The sequence below is a fragment of the Gracilinanus agilis genome, chromosome 1, assembly GCF_016433145.1.
Source record: "Gracilinanus agilis isolate LMUSP501 chromosome 1, AgileGrace, whole genome shotgun sequence".
Taxonomy (NCBI): Eukaryota; Metazoa; Chordata; class Mammalia; order Didelphimorphia; family Didelphidae; genus Gracilinanus; species Gracilinanus agilis.
Window position 1 is genome coordinate 720,871,857 of NC_058130.1, and position 16,447 is coordinate 720,888,303.

General features: G+C 35.5%; 1 protein-coding gene and 1 pseudogene across 1 annotated transcript in view; one reads left to right on the plus strand and one right to left on the minus strand.

The window, feature by feature from the left end:
• Nucleotides 1-16,447, minus strand: part of LOC123243268 (olfactory receptor 7D4-like) — an 83,547-nt gene that overhangs the window by 37,536 nt on the left and 29,564 nt on the right. The gene's annotated exons all lie outside the window — the stretch shown is intronic.
• Nucleotides 8,005-8,938, plus strand: LOC123243292 (annotated as a pseudogene).

Here is a 16,447-nt window from a genome sequence, read left to right on the forward strand (position 1 = left end):
AATTTTATTGCTTGATTGTTAACCCCAAAATATATTTCTGTTCCTGAAGGTATTCAAATACAAGGAGACGATGTAGGACTCTTGGAAAAAACAAGCCAATAGAATGAATGTTAGAGGTTTGCTCCCCAGTAGTATCCTGAATTCTAGTTTCATTCCAAGCAGAGCTTGTGTCTACTATGAAGGTTTTGAAGTATTTTTCATGTCTGGTCATGAGCTCCAAGGCAGAGCAGTTTGAATATATCATATGTTTTCAGTATATTTTTATAAGTGCCTGTTAAGTTCTTACATCTCTTATATTTTCTGTGGGGTGAAATAAAGGTTGCTCCAGACTGAATTTGAGTTTATTTGAATTTATATGAGACCTGGGGACGCATTTGGCTCACATTTGGAGAATTCCATGCAAGAATTTTATCTAAAATTCATTTTTAATTTTCCCTAGAAATAAACTAAGACTTAGCAAGTCAAAGAAGAAAAGGTGATATTTGAATTCAGTTCCAAAGATTTGAAGAAGTACCTATTATTTTGGTAACTTTGGGGGGGGTGTTTCTAGGCTATATCATAATATTTGTAATAATAATATGAAACAATAAGAACAAAATATGCATATAAATATTTATGGGGTTAGTTCCCTTTTTATACTTTATTTCAATTGATCCTTGCCAAAAATGTACAATGGAGGGCTTATTATTATCATTTTATAGATTTAGAAACTGAGGCTTGGATAAATTAAGGAACTTGCCCAAGAAAGCTGGTAGATATAAAAGGCAGAATTGAAACTCAAGTTTTCCTAAAATCAAAACCCAAAACTCTATCTGCTACACCGTATTCCTTTTAATTAGGACTTGGAATAACTAAAAAATTATTGATACTTTATAAATTTAAATTAATAGAATCACCAACAATATCTGGTCACTTGAGCTTATGTTTAATGATGAACTTTCAATGAGATATTTAAGTATTTTTTAAAAGAATGCCCTAGCTATAATACTGAGACAAATCAAATCATATAAAATTTAAAAGAAATAAAATTCTGGTCTCAGAATAAAAATTCATGTTATAAGTACAAAGTGGGGAAGACAAAGTGACGAAGACAATATATGCAAGGATCAATTAAAGAAAATGGAGATGTTAATCCTGAAGAAGAGAAGGCTTTAGTTGGACATGACAAATGTCTTCATAGATTTGAAATGTTCTCAAGTGGAAGAGTGAGTAGGCTTGTTCTTCTAAGGCCCCAGAAGACAGAAAAAGGAACAATGAGGAAATTCCACAAAGAGGCAGATTTTGGCTCATTAGAAACAAAATAATTCCTTGCAATTAAAACACTTCAACAGTAGAGTAGAATGCCATGGGAGATAATAGATTCCTTGATGGGAACATTGTAGATTATTCAGATTGGACTGAAAACCCTCTGACTCTCTGGCTTCCTGCTCAAAATTTCCACAGCTTTGTAACTTTCTATACAATTTTGGACATCTCCCAGTGTTAGGAAAATTTCTGTCATACTTTGCTGTCCCATAGGGAGTTTAGCTGCTCAAGAATTGGAAATACAATTATTTGATGTTTTTCTAATGATGAGTTTGGGGGGATTGAGCCTCTTAGACATTATAAATTACAATTCTTCCTGTTCCTATACAGGACCACAAACCAGCTATCTCAGCCCAGGAGAGTCTTCTTGTACCTCCCAGAGGTATGAGTCCAATTGCCTGAAACTCCATTTTTTTATCTGGGACCCAGAGTTTCTTCTCTTCTTTGTCCTCCCTTCCAACAAATTCAGTCAGCCAAACCTGTCTTCTTAGTGATGTTCAGTGTTTGAAGGTGGAAATGTTGGGGAAGGGAGAGAGGAAAAGAGGAGGTGGGAAGTAAGGAAAAAAGAAGCAGCCTACTATTGCTCAGAAAACCAAGAAGATTCCCCCAAACCCAGCATGACTCACATCACAGACTAATCCAGTCCATAGAGCAAGAAATTCTGATCCACTCCAGAGTCTGCCTGAAAGATTAGAGCTCACCCCTAGGACCAAGATTGGAGGAAAAACAAAGGAGTAGAATTAGCCCTGTGCTCCAAATCAGTTTCAGTTTCCATTCTTGCCATTAACTAGAAATAGTCCAATCACTTTCCCTCTTGGTCCCTGAGCCATAAAATGGGGATCAAATATTTCCTATTCACTTCTTGATGTTTATTTGTGAGTGAAATGATATCATCTTTGGGGAATTTTTAGGTGACTTTCATCATTTAAGAAAGATAATTTTTTTCTTTTCATCATAATGGAAGAGCTGAGCTCATTGTAGCCCAATTCATTTCAACCGTGTGTAATTCAAACACCAGGGATAATCTTATGCCAGAGTTAAGTCTCAGATACCCCAAAGGGAAGCCTAGGAAAATCCCAGTTATGCCCTTGCTTCAAGATATAGAATAGTGGACTATTGTAAGGCATTTTCTTACTTTAAATAAAACAAACTTTAAATAATTTCTGTAGTCCCTGATTCTACAGACCTCTGAATGTCACTGTAGGCTGAACTTTTCATTCAGGGGATAGGTCATGGGAGGGAAGGGTAGGGAATAGAAAGACTCCATAAACTAATAGCAACTAATGGGTAGAATAAAATAATTTCCCATGATCTGATGTGTGATATCATGATAAGAAGAGACAAATGCTTTCAAGTATTTGAAGGGCTGTCATGAAAGAGTTTAGATGTGTTTTGCTTGACCTCAGAGAACAAAACTAGAGATACTGCTTGGAAGTTGCAAAAAAAAATTTAAATTTGGTGGAAAGAAAAACTTCCTAATAATTATAGAATTGGGAATCTTCATGCACATCATGGCTAGGAGAAATTTCATGGGGGTTTCCATGAAGGGGGAAAAAGGATCTCTAAGAAAAGGTCTTAGACACATTGTGTTATCCCTTTGCAACAAGTTCTCTCTCAATTTGATCTTACTCATCCCTGGATGATTTCTGTACTTGTGGGAGAGTATATCAGTGCCCTTTATTTCTTTTGAGGAATGGGTTATTTTATACCATCTGTTCCCACTGTACAACCTTTGTAAACACTGATTTCTAGAAACCAATTCTTTCTAATAGATATAAACTCAAAATTTATATAGGAAGCACATTTGTTTTTGTTCAGTTGTGTTCATCTCTTTGTGACTTCATGAATCCTAACTATCCATGGGGTTTTCTTGATAAGAATACTGGAATTATTTGCCCTTTCCTTCTCTGGTGTATGCAAGGGATGCTTTTGTCAGGCAATCAGAGATTAAGCAATTTGCCCAGGATCACACAGCTAAGAAGTGTCTCTGAGGCCAAATTTAAGCTCAAGTTTTCCTGAGTCCAGGTCCAGCACTCTTATCTCTTGATAGAGTGGATTATTTCATACCAACTGTTCATACTACTCAACCTCGGTAAACAACTCTTTCCAGAAACCAATTAAGTCTATCTAATAAATATCAACTCAAAATCAATAGAGGAAGCATATTTGTAGAAGTTTATAAGTATAAGTTTATAAGTATTAGGGAATCATCCCCAAACACCTCAGGTCTTCTCCATGAACTTGAAGGAAATGATAATTGTTGTCCTCCAAGGACTCAATTTGTTCTGCTGAGTGTGGGTTAAGAAAGTTAGCCCAGAGTGTATCCTACACATGTGAAAAAGACTTGAGCATCTTCATGTAGGGTAGGCTAAATGTGATTTGACATGGGTCATCTTTGGCCTGGAAAACCCTTCTGGGTAAATCCTCTCTTATTTGTCATTGGCCAGTGTATGGAGAATTCTCATTTAGGTATAAGTTAGACTAGATGGCTTCTGGAATCCATTGCAATTCTAAGATTCAGTGCTTCTGGAATTCTCAGAGGGCTTAGTTTTCTAGAAATTCTGTTCCTAGTCCTCAGACTGTTCTTGACTTTTTAAGTTAATATTTACAAAATGCCAGGTGATTGTCTTGTTTGAAGTTGTTAATTCTCCCCTAAAGAATTTGATGGAGACCTGACTTCCACTCTCTCTAGAAATGTCTTCCTAGACTGAATAGTCACATTTAAGCTGGACCTATCTTCTACCATTGTTAGCCTGGGCCACGTGCTCTAGTGAGGTTTTTTTTTTCCTTTTCAAAACTACACGAATCAAAGGAAAGGAACTAAAAATGTAGTGCCAGCTGGGATGGACTTTAGAATGTAGGATGTCTAGCTCTCAAGGTGCTATAGAATACTTGACACAACTAGAAGGTGTTATTGTCTGGTGCTCCCAAAACACCCTCAAAGTTTGTGGAACAAAATTTCAGGAAGATACCCTTTTTTTTTTTTTTTACATATATATCCCAAGGCTCTCTCTGGGGAACCTTATAACATAGGTCCACCAAATACTGGAAAATTGATCCTATCTACTACTATGTGTAGATAAAGTATATAAGAAAGAGGAAAACACACAATCTTCCCACAACCCTCAAGACTATAATTCTTTTGAAAATGTTCTAAGGGGGTGTAGGATGTTCAAGGACGATGAGCATCTCTGGTGTGAGGGTTTGCTGAGTTCTTTTCAAGGGTGCTCATCTACCTTCAGTATTCACCTTTCACCCAACTCTCACCTGTGGCTCCAAGAAACTATAGCATGTGTAGCAGTCATTCCCCTATAAACCATCTAGACAGATGAGCTAAACCAGGCTGAGAGTAACCGATGGGGCACAAACCCATTGGTGCATTAGGGAAATATCTTAAAAGAGGAAAGGATTCTGCAGTCTTGGGATGAATAAGATTGAGACTCCTTTCCAGAAAAACTCTTGAAAAATTAGGTAAATGATTTATGAGCACTTAGGAAGGGAAGTAGTTACGTATTCATCAAGATTAAGTTATACTAGGGTAACTTCATTTTCTTTTTTGTCATAGTGACTAAAATGATAAATAAGGTAAATACTAATGATATGGTCTATCTCAATTTCAGCAAGTTATTTTATGTCTCCATACAATCCCATTCTGATTTTTTTTCATGGGATGGGGCCAGTAACATGCTGTTCAATGTTTTAGCATCCAGCTCTCTAAAAAATATTATGCAAGACATACTATGAAGTTCAATCTGCACTATTAACATTTTTTCAAAAATTTCTTAGTTCTAGCCAATCAATAAGACAATGAATCTAGTCCTCATTTATAATGTTTGTCCATTTCCAAGATGTAAATGCTCACACTGGAAACTTAACAATTGATTTTTAAGAGCTAGTTTGAGCTGGCTCCAGCACATACCTGGAGATGGCCCTATATTCTCAAATCATATTCAAGAAAGTTAAAAATTCTGATCATTTCTGTCATGTTTAAAAAGCTTAAAGTCCGGTCTCAATAACAGATCGATTCTATTTTCAAAAGACTATCCTAATTCATCACCAGTAGTGTCGTCAGGAGTGATGAATGGAAAAATCATGAAATAAAACTAATTGTTGAACTGATGGTGACAGAATGAACAATTAACAACTCCTGGTTCAGAGGTATCACTGAGATTTGATGGAATGAAGTCCATTTTTGGACAATGATTCTAAATGGGCATGCCTTTTTAAAGATAGGTAAAGAGAGAAGATGGAGGAGCATTATATATTTAGAAGATATACTCAGATGACAAAACCCAGGAACCAGAGGGAGAAAATATTTGGGTAAAGATCAGTGGAGAAAGAGAAATGATTTGTCATTGGACTATACTGCATACCAAATGCCCTGAAAAAGGAAGTAGATAATGAGCTGGAAAACATAAACCCAGCACAAGCACATGATATCACAGATATGGGGAACTTCAATAATTCAGACATATGTTTAGAGTTCTCTCTCACTGACAAAAGCATAGCAACTAATAACATTGACTTCTTTTAGGGATAATTTCATCTTCCAAAAGTTAGGGGACAAAAAAATGAGGAAGGGATTTAAGTCCATGTAATATGAGAATCAGTTGAAGGTACTGGGAATGTTTATCCTAGAAAAGAGAAGAGAAAATTTGGCAGGGACAATATAGCTATCTAATTATTCTAAGGCTCTCTGTGTCACTTATCTTGCATATCATCATGATTCTCATGGAATTTTATCCTCCAAATAAATGGTTGCTTCAGTCTAGTGAGCTGATGGAATCTATTCTATGCAAGTAAAATTTAATCAAAATTAACATGAAGTTAGAAGAATAATGAAGAATATATAACTTGAAATGGAAAATTAATTCTAAAATATTTATGTGACTAATAATGAAAATTGGTCATTGACAACAGAACTGATGTCAACATTGATTTTTAAAAAAATATTTATTTATTTATAAAACATCTTCCCATGTTTCCATGATTCATTTTCTTTCCCTCCTCTCTTCTTTTCCCCCCATCCCAGAGCCTACATGCAATTCCACTAGGTTGTACAAATGTTATTACTTGATACCTATTTCCATAGTATTCATTTTTGCTGTAGCAATCTTTTAAAGCCAAAATCCCAAATCATATACCCATATATATAAGTGATAAGTCATATGTTTTTCTTTTCCATTTTTACTCCCATAGTTTTCTCTCAATATGGATAGCATTCTTTCTCATGTATCTTTCAGGAGTATCTTGAATTATTGCATTGTTACTGGTAGTAAAGTCCATTACATTGGATAGTTCCACAGTGTTTCACTTTCTGTGTACAACTTTCTCTTGGTTCTGCTCATTTCACTCTGTATCAGTTGATTGAGGTTCTCCCAGTTCAAATAGAAATCCTCCAGATGATCATTACTTCTGGCACAATAGTATTCCATCGCCATCATATGCCACAACTTGTTCAGCCATTCCCCAACCTAGGGACAACCCTTCATTTTCCAATTTTTTGCCACCACAAAGAGCATGGCTATGAATATTTTTGTACAAATATTTTTCAATATTATCTCTTTGAGGTACAAACCCAATAATGGTATTGTTGGATCAAAGGGCATGCAATGTTTTAAATCTCTTTGGGTATAATTCCAAAGTGCCTTCCAGAATGGTTGGATTAATTCACAACTCCACCAGCAATGCATTAGTGTCCTAATTTTGCCCCATCCCCTCAAACATTTATTATTTATTATTTTCCTTTACTGTCATGTTGGCCAATCTGCGAGGTGTGAGATAATATCTTAGAATTGTTTGATTTGAATTTCTCTAATTAGGAGGGATTTAGAATACTTTTTCATGTGTTTATTGATAGTTTTGATTTCTTTATCTGAAAACTGCCTATTCATGTCCCTTGATAATTTGTCAATTGGGGAATGGCTTGATTTCTTATACAATTGACTTAAATCCTTATAAATTTGAGAAATTAGACCTTTGTCAGAGGTTTATGCTATAAATTTTTTTCTAATTTTGGTGGCATTGATTTTGTTTGTACAAAGCTTTTTTAGTTTAATATAATCAAAATTATTCATTTTACATTTTGTAATGTTCTTTATCTCTTGCTTGGTCTTAAATTCTTCCTTTCCCATAGATCTGACAGATGTACTAGTCTATGTTCACCTAATTTATTTAAAATTTCCCTCTTTATATTTGTCATTTACCTATTTTGAATTTATCTTGGTATAGAGTGTGAGATGTTGATCTAAACCTAATTTTTCCAGTACCGATTTACAATTCTCCCAGCAGTTTTTGTCAAATAGTGGGTTCTATCTTGCTGCTGTCATTTACCTCAAGTCTGTCCCAATCATCCACCCTTCTATCTCTTAGCCACTGTCGTATGATTTTGACGATCACTGTTTTATAGTACAGTTTGAGATCTGATAGTGTTAGGCCTCCATCCTTCACTTTTTTTTTCATTAGTTCTCTTGATATCTTGATCTTTTGTTCTTTCAGATGAACTTTGTAATAATTTCTAATTCTATAAAAAGTTTGTTGGTATTTTGATTCAACACTGATTTTAATGATTCATAAAGAAATTAGCTGATAGAACTGAACCTAGAAATTCTAAATCAGAACCTGTTGTTTTTTCCATTTCATATAAAATGATAATTGTATTTTTATGTCATGTTCTTTCCCAGCAGAAAAGTCAGCCTGATGGTACCGAGAAACCAAACACAATTCACTGACTTTATTCTCCTGGGATTTTCTGAGACACCAGAGCATCAGGGGCCTCTCTTTGGGCTGTTCTTGGGCATGTACTTGGTCACTGTGCTTGGAAACCTGCTCATAATGTTGGCTATTGGCTCTGATTCTCACCTCCACACCCCCATGTACTTCTTCCTCTCCAATCTGTCTTTCGTAGATCTCTGTGTGGTATCTACCACAGTCCCTAAGATGCTTGTGAACATCTTGACACAAAGCAAGGTTATCCCCTATGCTGACTGTCTTGCCTAGATGTGCTTTTTTTTTTTTTTTTTTGGTCTTTGCTGGATTGGACAATTTCCTCCTTACTGAAATGGCCTATGACCATTTTGTGGCCATCTGTCACCCTCTACACTATACAGCCATCATGAGCCCTAGATTCTGTGGCCCTCTAGTTCTTCTCTCCTTGATGATAAGTCTTCTAGACTCCCTGCTTCACAGTCTGATGGTAACAAGGCTTTCTTTCTGTACAGACCATGTAATTCAGCACTTCTTTTGTGATCTTCCTCAGGTTCAAAAACTCTCTTGTTCTGACACTTTTATCAACCATGTCTTGGTATATACTATAGCTGAACTGTTTGGTATTCTTTCCCTCATGGGGATCCTTTTCTCTTATAGTCAGATTTGTTCTTCCATTTTGAAAATCCCAACAGCTAGGGGTGAGTACAAATCCTTTTCTACCTTTCTGTTGCTTCCTTATTCTATGGCACAGGGCCAGGAGTCTATTTGAGCTCCTCAATGACCCACTCTTTCTGGAAGAGCACAGTTGCCTCAGCAATGTATGCTGCGGTCATCTCTATGTTGAACCCCTTCATCTATACCCTGAGGAATAAGGATATAAAAGCCCTTTAAGAGGCTCATTGGCAGAATACCTTCCTACCAGTGATGGAGCAAGATCCTGGTCCTTGGAATATTTCTGAGGAAAATATTGGGTGGCATAAATCTTAGATTCCTCAATTCTTTCCCCACTCAAATTCATCTCGAATTCAAACACTATAGAAATTTTCTGAAGTACATGTCTGATCCTATCACTCTGACATCCACTGAATATCAGTAAATCACTAATGCCTCCAAGATTAAACATACAATCTTTTGTTCAATATTCAAATTCCTTTATTACCTAGTTTCTTTTTACCTTTCCAGTTGTTGAATATATATGACCTTTGTCTTATTTCAAGGCTTCTCTTCCTGGAGGTTTCATCATAATGATATGTAATTTAACACCTTTTGTTTATTCAGGTTATTTTGCTTCCCAAAATTGCTAGAAATACAGTGACAAAGCCAGGATTTTGTCTAACACTTATAAGCCCATGGCCAAGTGTAATGGGGAATAACCAGGGAAGTTAACTAAATATTATCTGTGGGTTCACAATGGGGTGTGAGGGAGACAAGAATGTCTGAAGACAGGGCAAAACAAGGTAGGGAGACCAGGTTTAACTACTAAGGAGGTATCTGTTAACAGAAAATAGTAATTAGGCCCTAACAGTCACTCAGCCCCACCTAGGCAAGGGCCTATGGAACCAGCAAGCAAAAGTCAAAAGTTTATAATAGTTTAATTGAGGGAAACAACATTAAAGAATGGGAATAAGGGTTTCTACACTTTCAAACTAAGGGCAAACCACAGGGACAGGGGAGGGACTTATCTACACTAAACTAAGACCTAAGCCAGGCAGGGCCCAGAGAATAACAGAACTGGAGTGGGAATCCTCACAGTAGAGTCCAGAGATGTTTTCAGGATGCCAGGAGCCAACTCCTCCAGAACTGGTGATTCAAAGTAGGGAGAGGAAGTCTGCAAGCCATCCACCAGACTGCAGGTCACTCCCCTTCTCAGTGCTGTCATGCAGGATCGATGTCTTCTGCTTCCAACCTTTATCACTCTCCAAGATCCCAGGGAATCAGGGTGCAGCTCCACTAGCTCTGAGGTCTCCCAGGGTCAGTTACAACTTGTCCCAACCACCACGGAGACCTTCTCAGAGAGCGAGCAAGCCACTTTCTGCTTCCCCACTCCATGTGGAATTCTCCAGCCCTTCCTGTTAGGTCCCCTACATAACAACTAAATAATCTTCCTCACAACACAAGTGACCTAATATCTTTATCCCTCAGTTTCTTCATTTCTGAAAAGCAAATTATAAGACCATCCTTGATTACCTGACAAGTTGGGTTTTTTTTACACATCAAATGAGATAATGTATATGAAAGAGCTTTGTAAACTGTGAAATGTTATACAGCTACAGGAAAGAAAAAAGAAATGAAAGAAAACTGATATGGGATTTCATCATTGTGAATCTAGTTCCCATCAACTCCATACCTTAGCAGATGGTCATTATGAGTGGTAAAAACATTATCTATTATTTAACAAAAACTGCTAGCAAAACTGGAGAATAGGAGGGCATAAATTAGGTAAAGACCAATATCTCACACCATAAACCAAGATAGGGTCAAAATGTGTACATGATTTAGATATAAAGAAGAATGCCATAAGTAAATTAGGAGAATATAAAATAGTTTACCTGGAAGATCTATGGACAAGAGAAGAATTTTTGAGCAAACAAGAGATAAAGAGCATTATAAGATGTAAAATGAATAATTTTGATTATGTTAAATTTTAAAGCTTTTGTACAAACAAAACCAATGTAACAAAGAAGAAAGGGAAACAAAAGCTTGGGGAAATATTTTATAACAAACATTCTCTGAAAAAGGTCTCATTTCTCAAATCCATAGAGAATTAAGTTAAAATTATAAGAATACAAGCCATTCCCCAAATGACAAATGGTCAAAGGATATGAACAGTTTTCAGATGAGGAAATCAAAGCTATTGATAATTATATGAAAAAATGTTCTAAATCTTTCTTGATTAGAGAAACACAAATTATAACAATGCTAAGTTACTACCTCACAACCTATCAGATTGGCCAATATGACAGTAAAGGAAAGTGATAAGTGTTGGAGGGGATGTGGCAAAATTAGGACACTAATGCATTGTTGGTGGAGTTGTGAACAGATCCAACCATTCTGGAGGGCAATTTGGAACTATGCCCAAAGGGCTATAAAATTGAGTATAGCCTTTGATCCTTTAATACCATTTCTGGGTCTGTATCTCAAGGAGATAATTAAAAAGGGTAAAGGACCTACTTGTACAACAATATTTATAGCTGCTCTTTTTGTGATGGCAAAGAATTGGAAATTGATGGGTTGTCCATCAATTGGGGAATGGCTAAACAAATTGTGGTATATGTTGGTGATAAAATACTATTGTGCTATAAGAAATGATAAGAAATGTAAGTTAAGAAAAATAAGTAAAGAGAATTACAAAGGAAAATAAAGAGGAAATAAAACTATCCTTATTTACAGGTGATATGATGACATACTTAGAAAATACTGGAAATCAGGAAAGATACTAATTGATACAATTAATAGCCTCAGCAAAATTTAGGTTACAAAATAAAGTCTCAAAAACAAAGACCAAGAAGTAATAATAGAAAATGAAACTTCTTGCAAATAACTACAAAATGCATTAAATATTTGGGGATCTATCTACCAAAACACATGAATGATTTATATAGATTCGATTACAAAGCACTCCTTAAAGAAATAAAAAACAATTAGACAGCTAGAAGAATATTTAGTGCTCATGACTAGATCATTGCCAATATAATAAAGATGAAAATATTACCAAAGTTAATTTATCTTGCATAAGTTTATTGGTAAAATATTCAAATCAGTTTTTCCATATCAATCCACTTTTTCTTCCTCATTTGAGCTACTTGGAATTTGCTTTCCCTCAACCTAGGATACATGTCAGACTGCCCAGGTAGACTATGTGATACTAAATATAGTCCACAAGCATGGTACCCAAAATTGCATTTATACAATTCTCTCTCTCTGGGTTAAATGATAAGTTGTTATTCAGTCATTTTCAGTTGTATTTGACTCTTTGTGACCTTATTTGGGGTTTCTTAACATGGATACTAGAATGGTTTGCTTTTTCCTTCTCCAGCTCATTTTATAGATGAGGAACTGAGGCAAATAGTGATTATGTGACTTGCCCATTATCTAGTAAGTATTTGAAGTTAGATTTGAAGTCAATCTTCCTGACTCCATTCATGGTGCTCTATCCATTGTAACACCTCACTGCCCTGCTAATAGTAAGGTTAGTCAATTGAACATATTAGGCACAAAATATACAGAAGCAAAAAAGCAAAGTAACATTGTTTTTGTCATTCAATTGAACAGCTGATTTTGACTTTTCGTGATCCTATTATGTGCTTTTCTTGGCAAAGGTACTGGAATGGTTTACCATTTCCTTCTCCAGAGGATTAAGGCAAATAGAGATAGAGTCACATAGCCAAAAAATGTCTGAAACTGCAACCAATACAAAGAATTGATTCTTAGATGGAAGGTAGGGTTTTTAAAAAAAGGCATCACCTGCCTTTTGTGAAAAAAGGCAAAGTGAAAGAAGTAGAACTGTAAGGATGAAGTAAATACTAGCTATTACCATAAATGAGTAAAAATGATTGAGAATAAATATGGAAAAGAGCATATGTAAACGTAAAAGTAACTAATCAGACATTGCCTCATACACCATCAATTTGATGAGGTCTCCAGTTCAGTTTTTAGGATTATAGGTTATAATTGTTGTTTGGAGGTAGCTGAAGAATACCTCTCCATCAAAAGCGTTTGCCTACTAACATCTATGTAAGATGACACAAGAATTCCTGATTAGTTTTTTTTATTATATATTTAGTAACCCATACTACGACCAAAAACATTTAAATAAGTGAATACATAAAAATTATATGCAAAAACACAAACTCCACATTGTTTAAAATTTGTTTAAAATATGTAAATTAATATATGTATGCTAATACAAATATCCTCTGCTTTTGAGTTCTCTTTGGATTTGTTTTACTTGGATACTTTTTTCTTTGATTTTGTGACTGTTATTTTTTATGTAATTATGGTCTGTATTATTCTTCTCTTTCTCTTCTTCATATATTTTCCTTATTTTCTTTCAATATTTCCTATATTGCCATTTCTAAAACCACAATACAATACATTACAATCACATATCATAATCACAATCACAATAATATCATAATCTGTACAGCAATTTCTCCTAATCATTACATTTTTCCAGTTATTTCATCATAACAAAGCTTCCATGAATATTTTTATACAAAGTTTCTTTTACCCTCTCAGTGATACCCTTAGAGTCTAACCTTAGTAATGAGATCTCTAGGTCAATGAATATGAACAGATTTATAGCTCTTAATGTATATTTCTATCTTGTTTTATTAAAAAAATTCACAGCTGGCAGCTGGGTAGCTCAGTGAATTGAGAGCCAGGCCTAGAGACAGGAGGTCCTAGGTTCAAATCCGGCCTCAGACACTTCCCAGCTGTGTGACCCTGGGCAAGTCACTTGACCCCCATTGCCTACCCTTACCACTCTTCCACCTATAAGTCAATACACAGAAGTTAAGGGTAAAAAAAATTTCACAGCTGCCCTAGCAATGCAATATTAGGACTGTTTTTCCATGATTCTATCAATCATTATCCCATTTACTCACTTTAGCCCATTAGTTCTTGGTTAACATATATCACCAAGACTATATTTTGCTAGATTGGTCCTTAGACAGCAGAGACAATCTGTTGCCAGGATTACACTCTTTCCAAAACAAGTCTTTCCAGTTCAGTCATATCTAGTGGGACTTTTGTTCCAATACCACAATCCCTCGGTAATGCAGGATTGCCTCCATAATATGAGGAGTGTTGAAGTAAGACTTTTGCAGAATACTTATGCCTGTCCTCATGCAGCTATGTGTGGGTTTTCCAGACATCTATTCCATTTAATTTATCTCCTAAACTCCTTTCTTTTTTGTTTTAGTCAGTTTTATCTAGTTCTGAGAGGGGAAAATTAAGGTCTGCCACTATTGTTATTTTGCTATCTAATTCCATCTGTATATGTTTTATTTTTTCCTTTAAAAATCTGGGTGCTATTTCACCTGGTGCATATAGGTCCAATATTGATAATGCTTCATTATCCATAGTACTCACTCAACATAATACAGTTAGCCTGTTCATCCTTTTCAATTATTTCAATTTTCACCCCAACTCTGTCAGAAATCATGGCTGTTACCCTGCCTTCTTTGGAGCAGCTGAGGCATAGTATGTTTTGCTCCAGCCCCTTACCTTCACTCTATATCTGTCTCTCATTTTTAGTATGTTTCTTATAGACAACATAGTGTCAGGTCTTATTTTTTGATTCACTCTTCTATCTTCTGTTTTGTGAGTTAGTTTATGACATTCACAGTTATGATTACTGTGTATTTCTCTATGTTCTATTTTCCTCTTATTTATCTTTCTGTCTCTCTGTTTCTTTCTGTCTCTCTCTCCTTTCACCCTTACCTGCTCAAAACACTGCTTTCCCCAATCCATCTTCCCTTCTATCAGTATTCCTTCACCTCTTTTCCCCATCACCATTTCTACTTCCCTGTATGGCAAGATAGATTTCCATATTAAAATTATTGTATATGTTATTTCTTCTTTTACTCAGTTCCAAAGAAAGTAAACTTCAAACATTGTTCACACAGTTCATATTCACTTCTACCATAAAAAGCTCTTTCATACCTCTGAGATAATTTATACCTTTCTCCTCTTCCTTTCCCTGTCTTCCAGTGCACTCCTCTTTTTACTCCTTGATTTCCTTTTTCATATTATCTCATAAGAGTTGATTCACACCTGAACATTTTATCTATATCTTTTAACTTCCCTAATAGTAATAAAATCCTTAAGAGTTACAAGTTGCATCTTCCCCTGTAAGAATGTAAATAGTTTAATCATATTGAATCTCTTATGCTTCCCTCCCCCCTCTACTTACCTTTTTATGCTTCTCTTCAGTCTTGTATTTGAGAATCAAATTTTTTATTCATCTCTGTTCTTTTCATTAGGAATGTTTGAAACTCTTTTATTCTATTAAATATCCATTTTTACCCCAAGAAGAAGTTTACTCAGTTTTGCTGGGTCAGTTATTCTTGGTTGTAGTTCTAGCTCCTTTGCCTTCCAGAATATCATATTTCAAACCTTCATAACTTTCAGTGTAGAAACTGCTAAATCATGTGTCATCATGACTTTGCTCTAAGAATTGCTTCTTTCTGGCTACTTGCAGTATTTCCTCCTTGGTCTGGGAGCTCTGGAATTTGGCTATAGTTTTCTCAGAAGTTTTCAATCTCTTCCTGGAGGTGATCAGTGGATTCTTTAAATTTTTATTTTATCCTTTGATTCTGGGACATCAGGGCAGTTTTACTTTATAATTCCTTGTAATATGATTTCTAGGCTTTTTATCATGGTTTTCAGGTAGTCTAATAAATTTTAAGTTGTCTCTCCTAGATCTGCTTTCCAGATAAATTGTTTTTCCAATGAGATATTTCACATTTTTTTTTCTATTTTTTCATTCTTTTGACTTTGCTTTTATTGTTTCTTAACGTCTTATTCAGTCATTAGCTTCCACTTGACCAATTCTACTTTTTAAGAATTTGTTTTCCTCAGTAAATTTTTGTACAACTTTTTACATTTTTTGTAATTTTTTACCAAGTTTTGAGCTCATTTGATTGTTTTCCTTCATCACTGTCACTTATTTTCCCAATTTTTTCTCTACCTCTCTTATTTGGTTAAAAATTTTTTTGAGTTCTCAGTATTCTTTGTGGACCTGAGACCAATTCATATTTTTATTTACAGCTTTGCTTTGGACATTTTGCATTATTGTTCTCTCCTGCTTTTGTGTTTTGAGCTTCCCTATAACCATAGTAACCTTCTATGAACAGGTTCTTTTATTTTTGGAGGGTTTTTTGGATCATTTTTCTAGCCTATTTTTTTAAAAACAACCTTTTAACTTTATATTAGACTTGGACTCTCCCCCCACAGTGGAGAGGGCACTGTACCAAGCTTTAGCTACATCATGATATGGTTTTCAGGATTAATTCTGGGGCCTGTAAGCTTTCAGTTCTTCTAAGATGTTATAAAATAAGTAGAGATGGGATCACTGCTCTTCTGGCCTTTGCTCTGGACTGTGAACAATCACAAGAACGCTTTTATTCCCTGGAACTAAGATCATGTTCCCTGGTCTTCTGCTGTCACAAATTCTTGTATGTTAGAGCTTCTTTTCACTCTGGGACTATGATTAGGGCCTGTGACCAGTATCCCCTTATGAGTAATGCAACAGATTCATGCATCTAGTTCCAACAAAGTTTCCCCTCTCCTTCTCATGTCCAGGAGTCTAGCTCCCTTACCACATTCAGGCTGAGAATTCCATAACTACAGATTCAGTTGCCCCCAATGTCTATACTGGATTGCGGGGGGTGGGGTTTACTGTTGACTTGCTCCATGGCTGAGGCCTCTT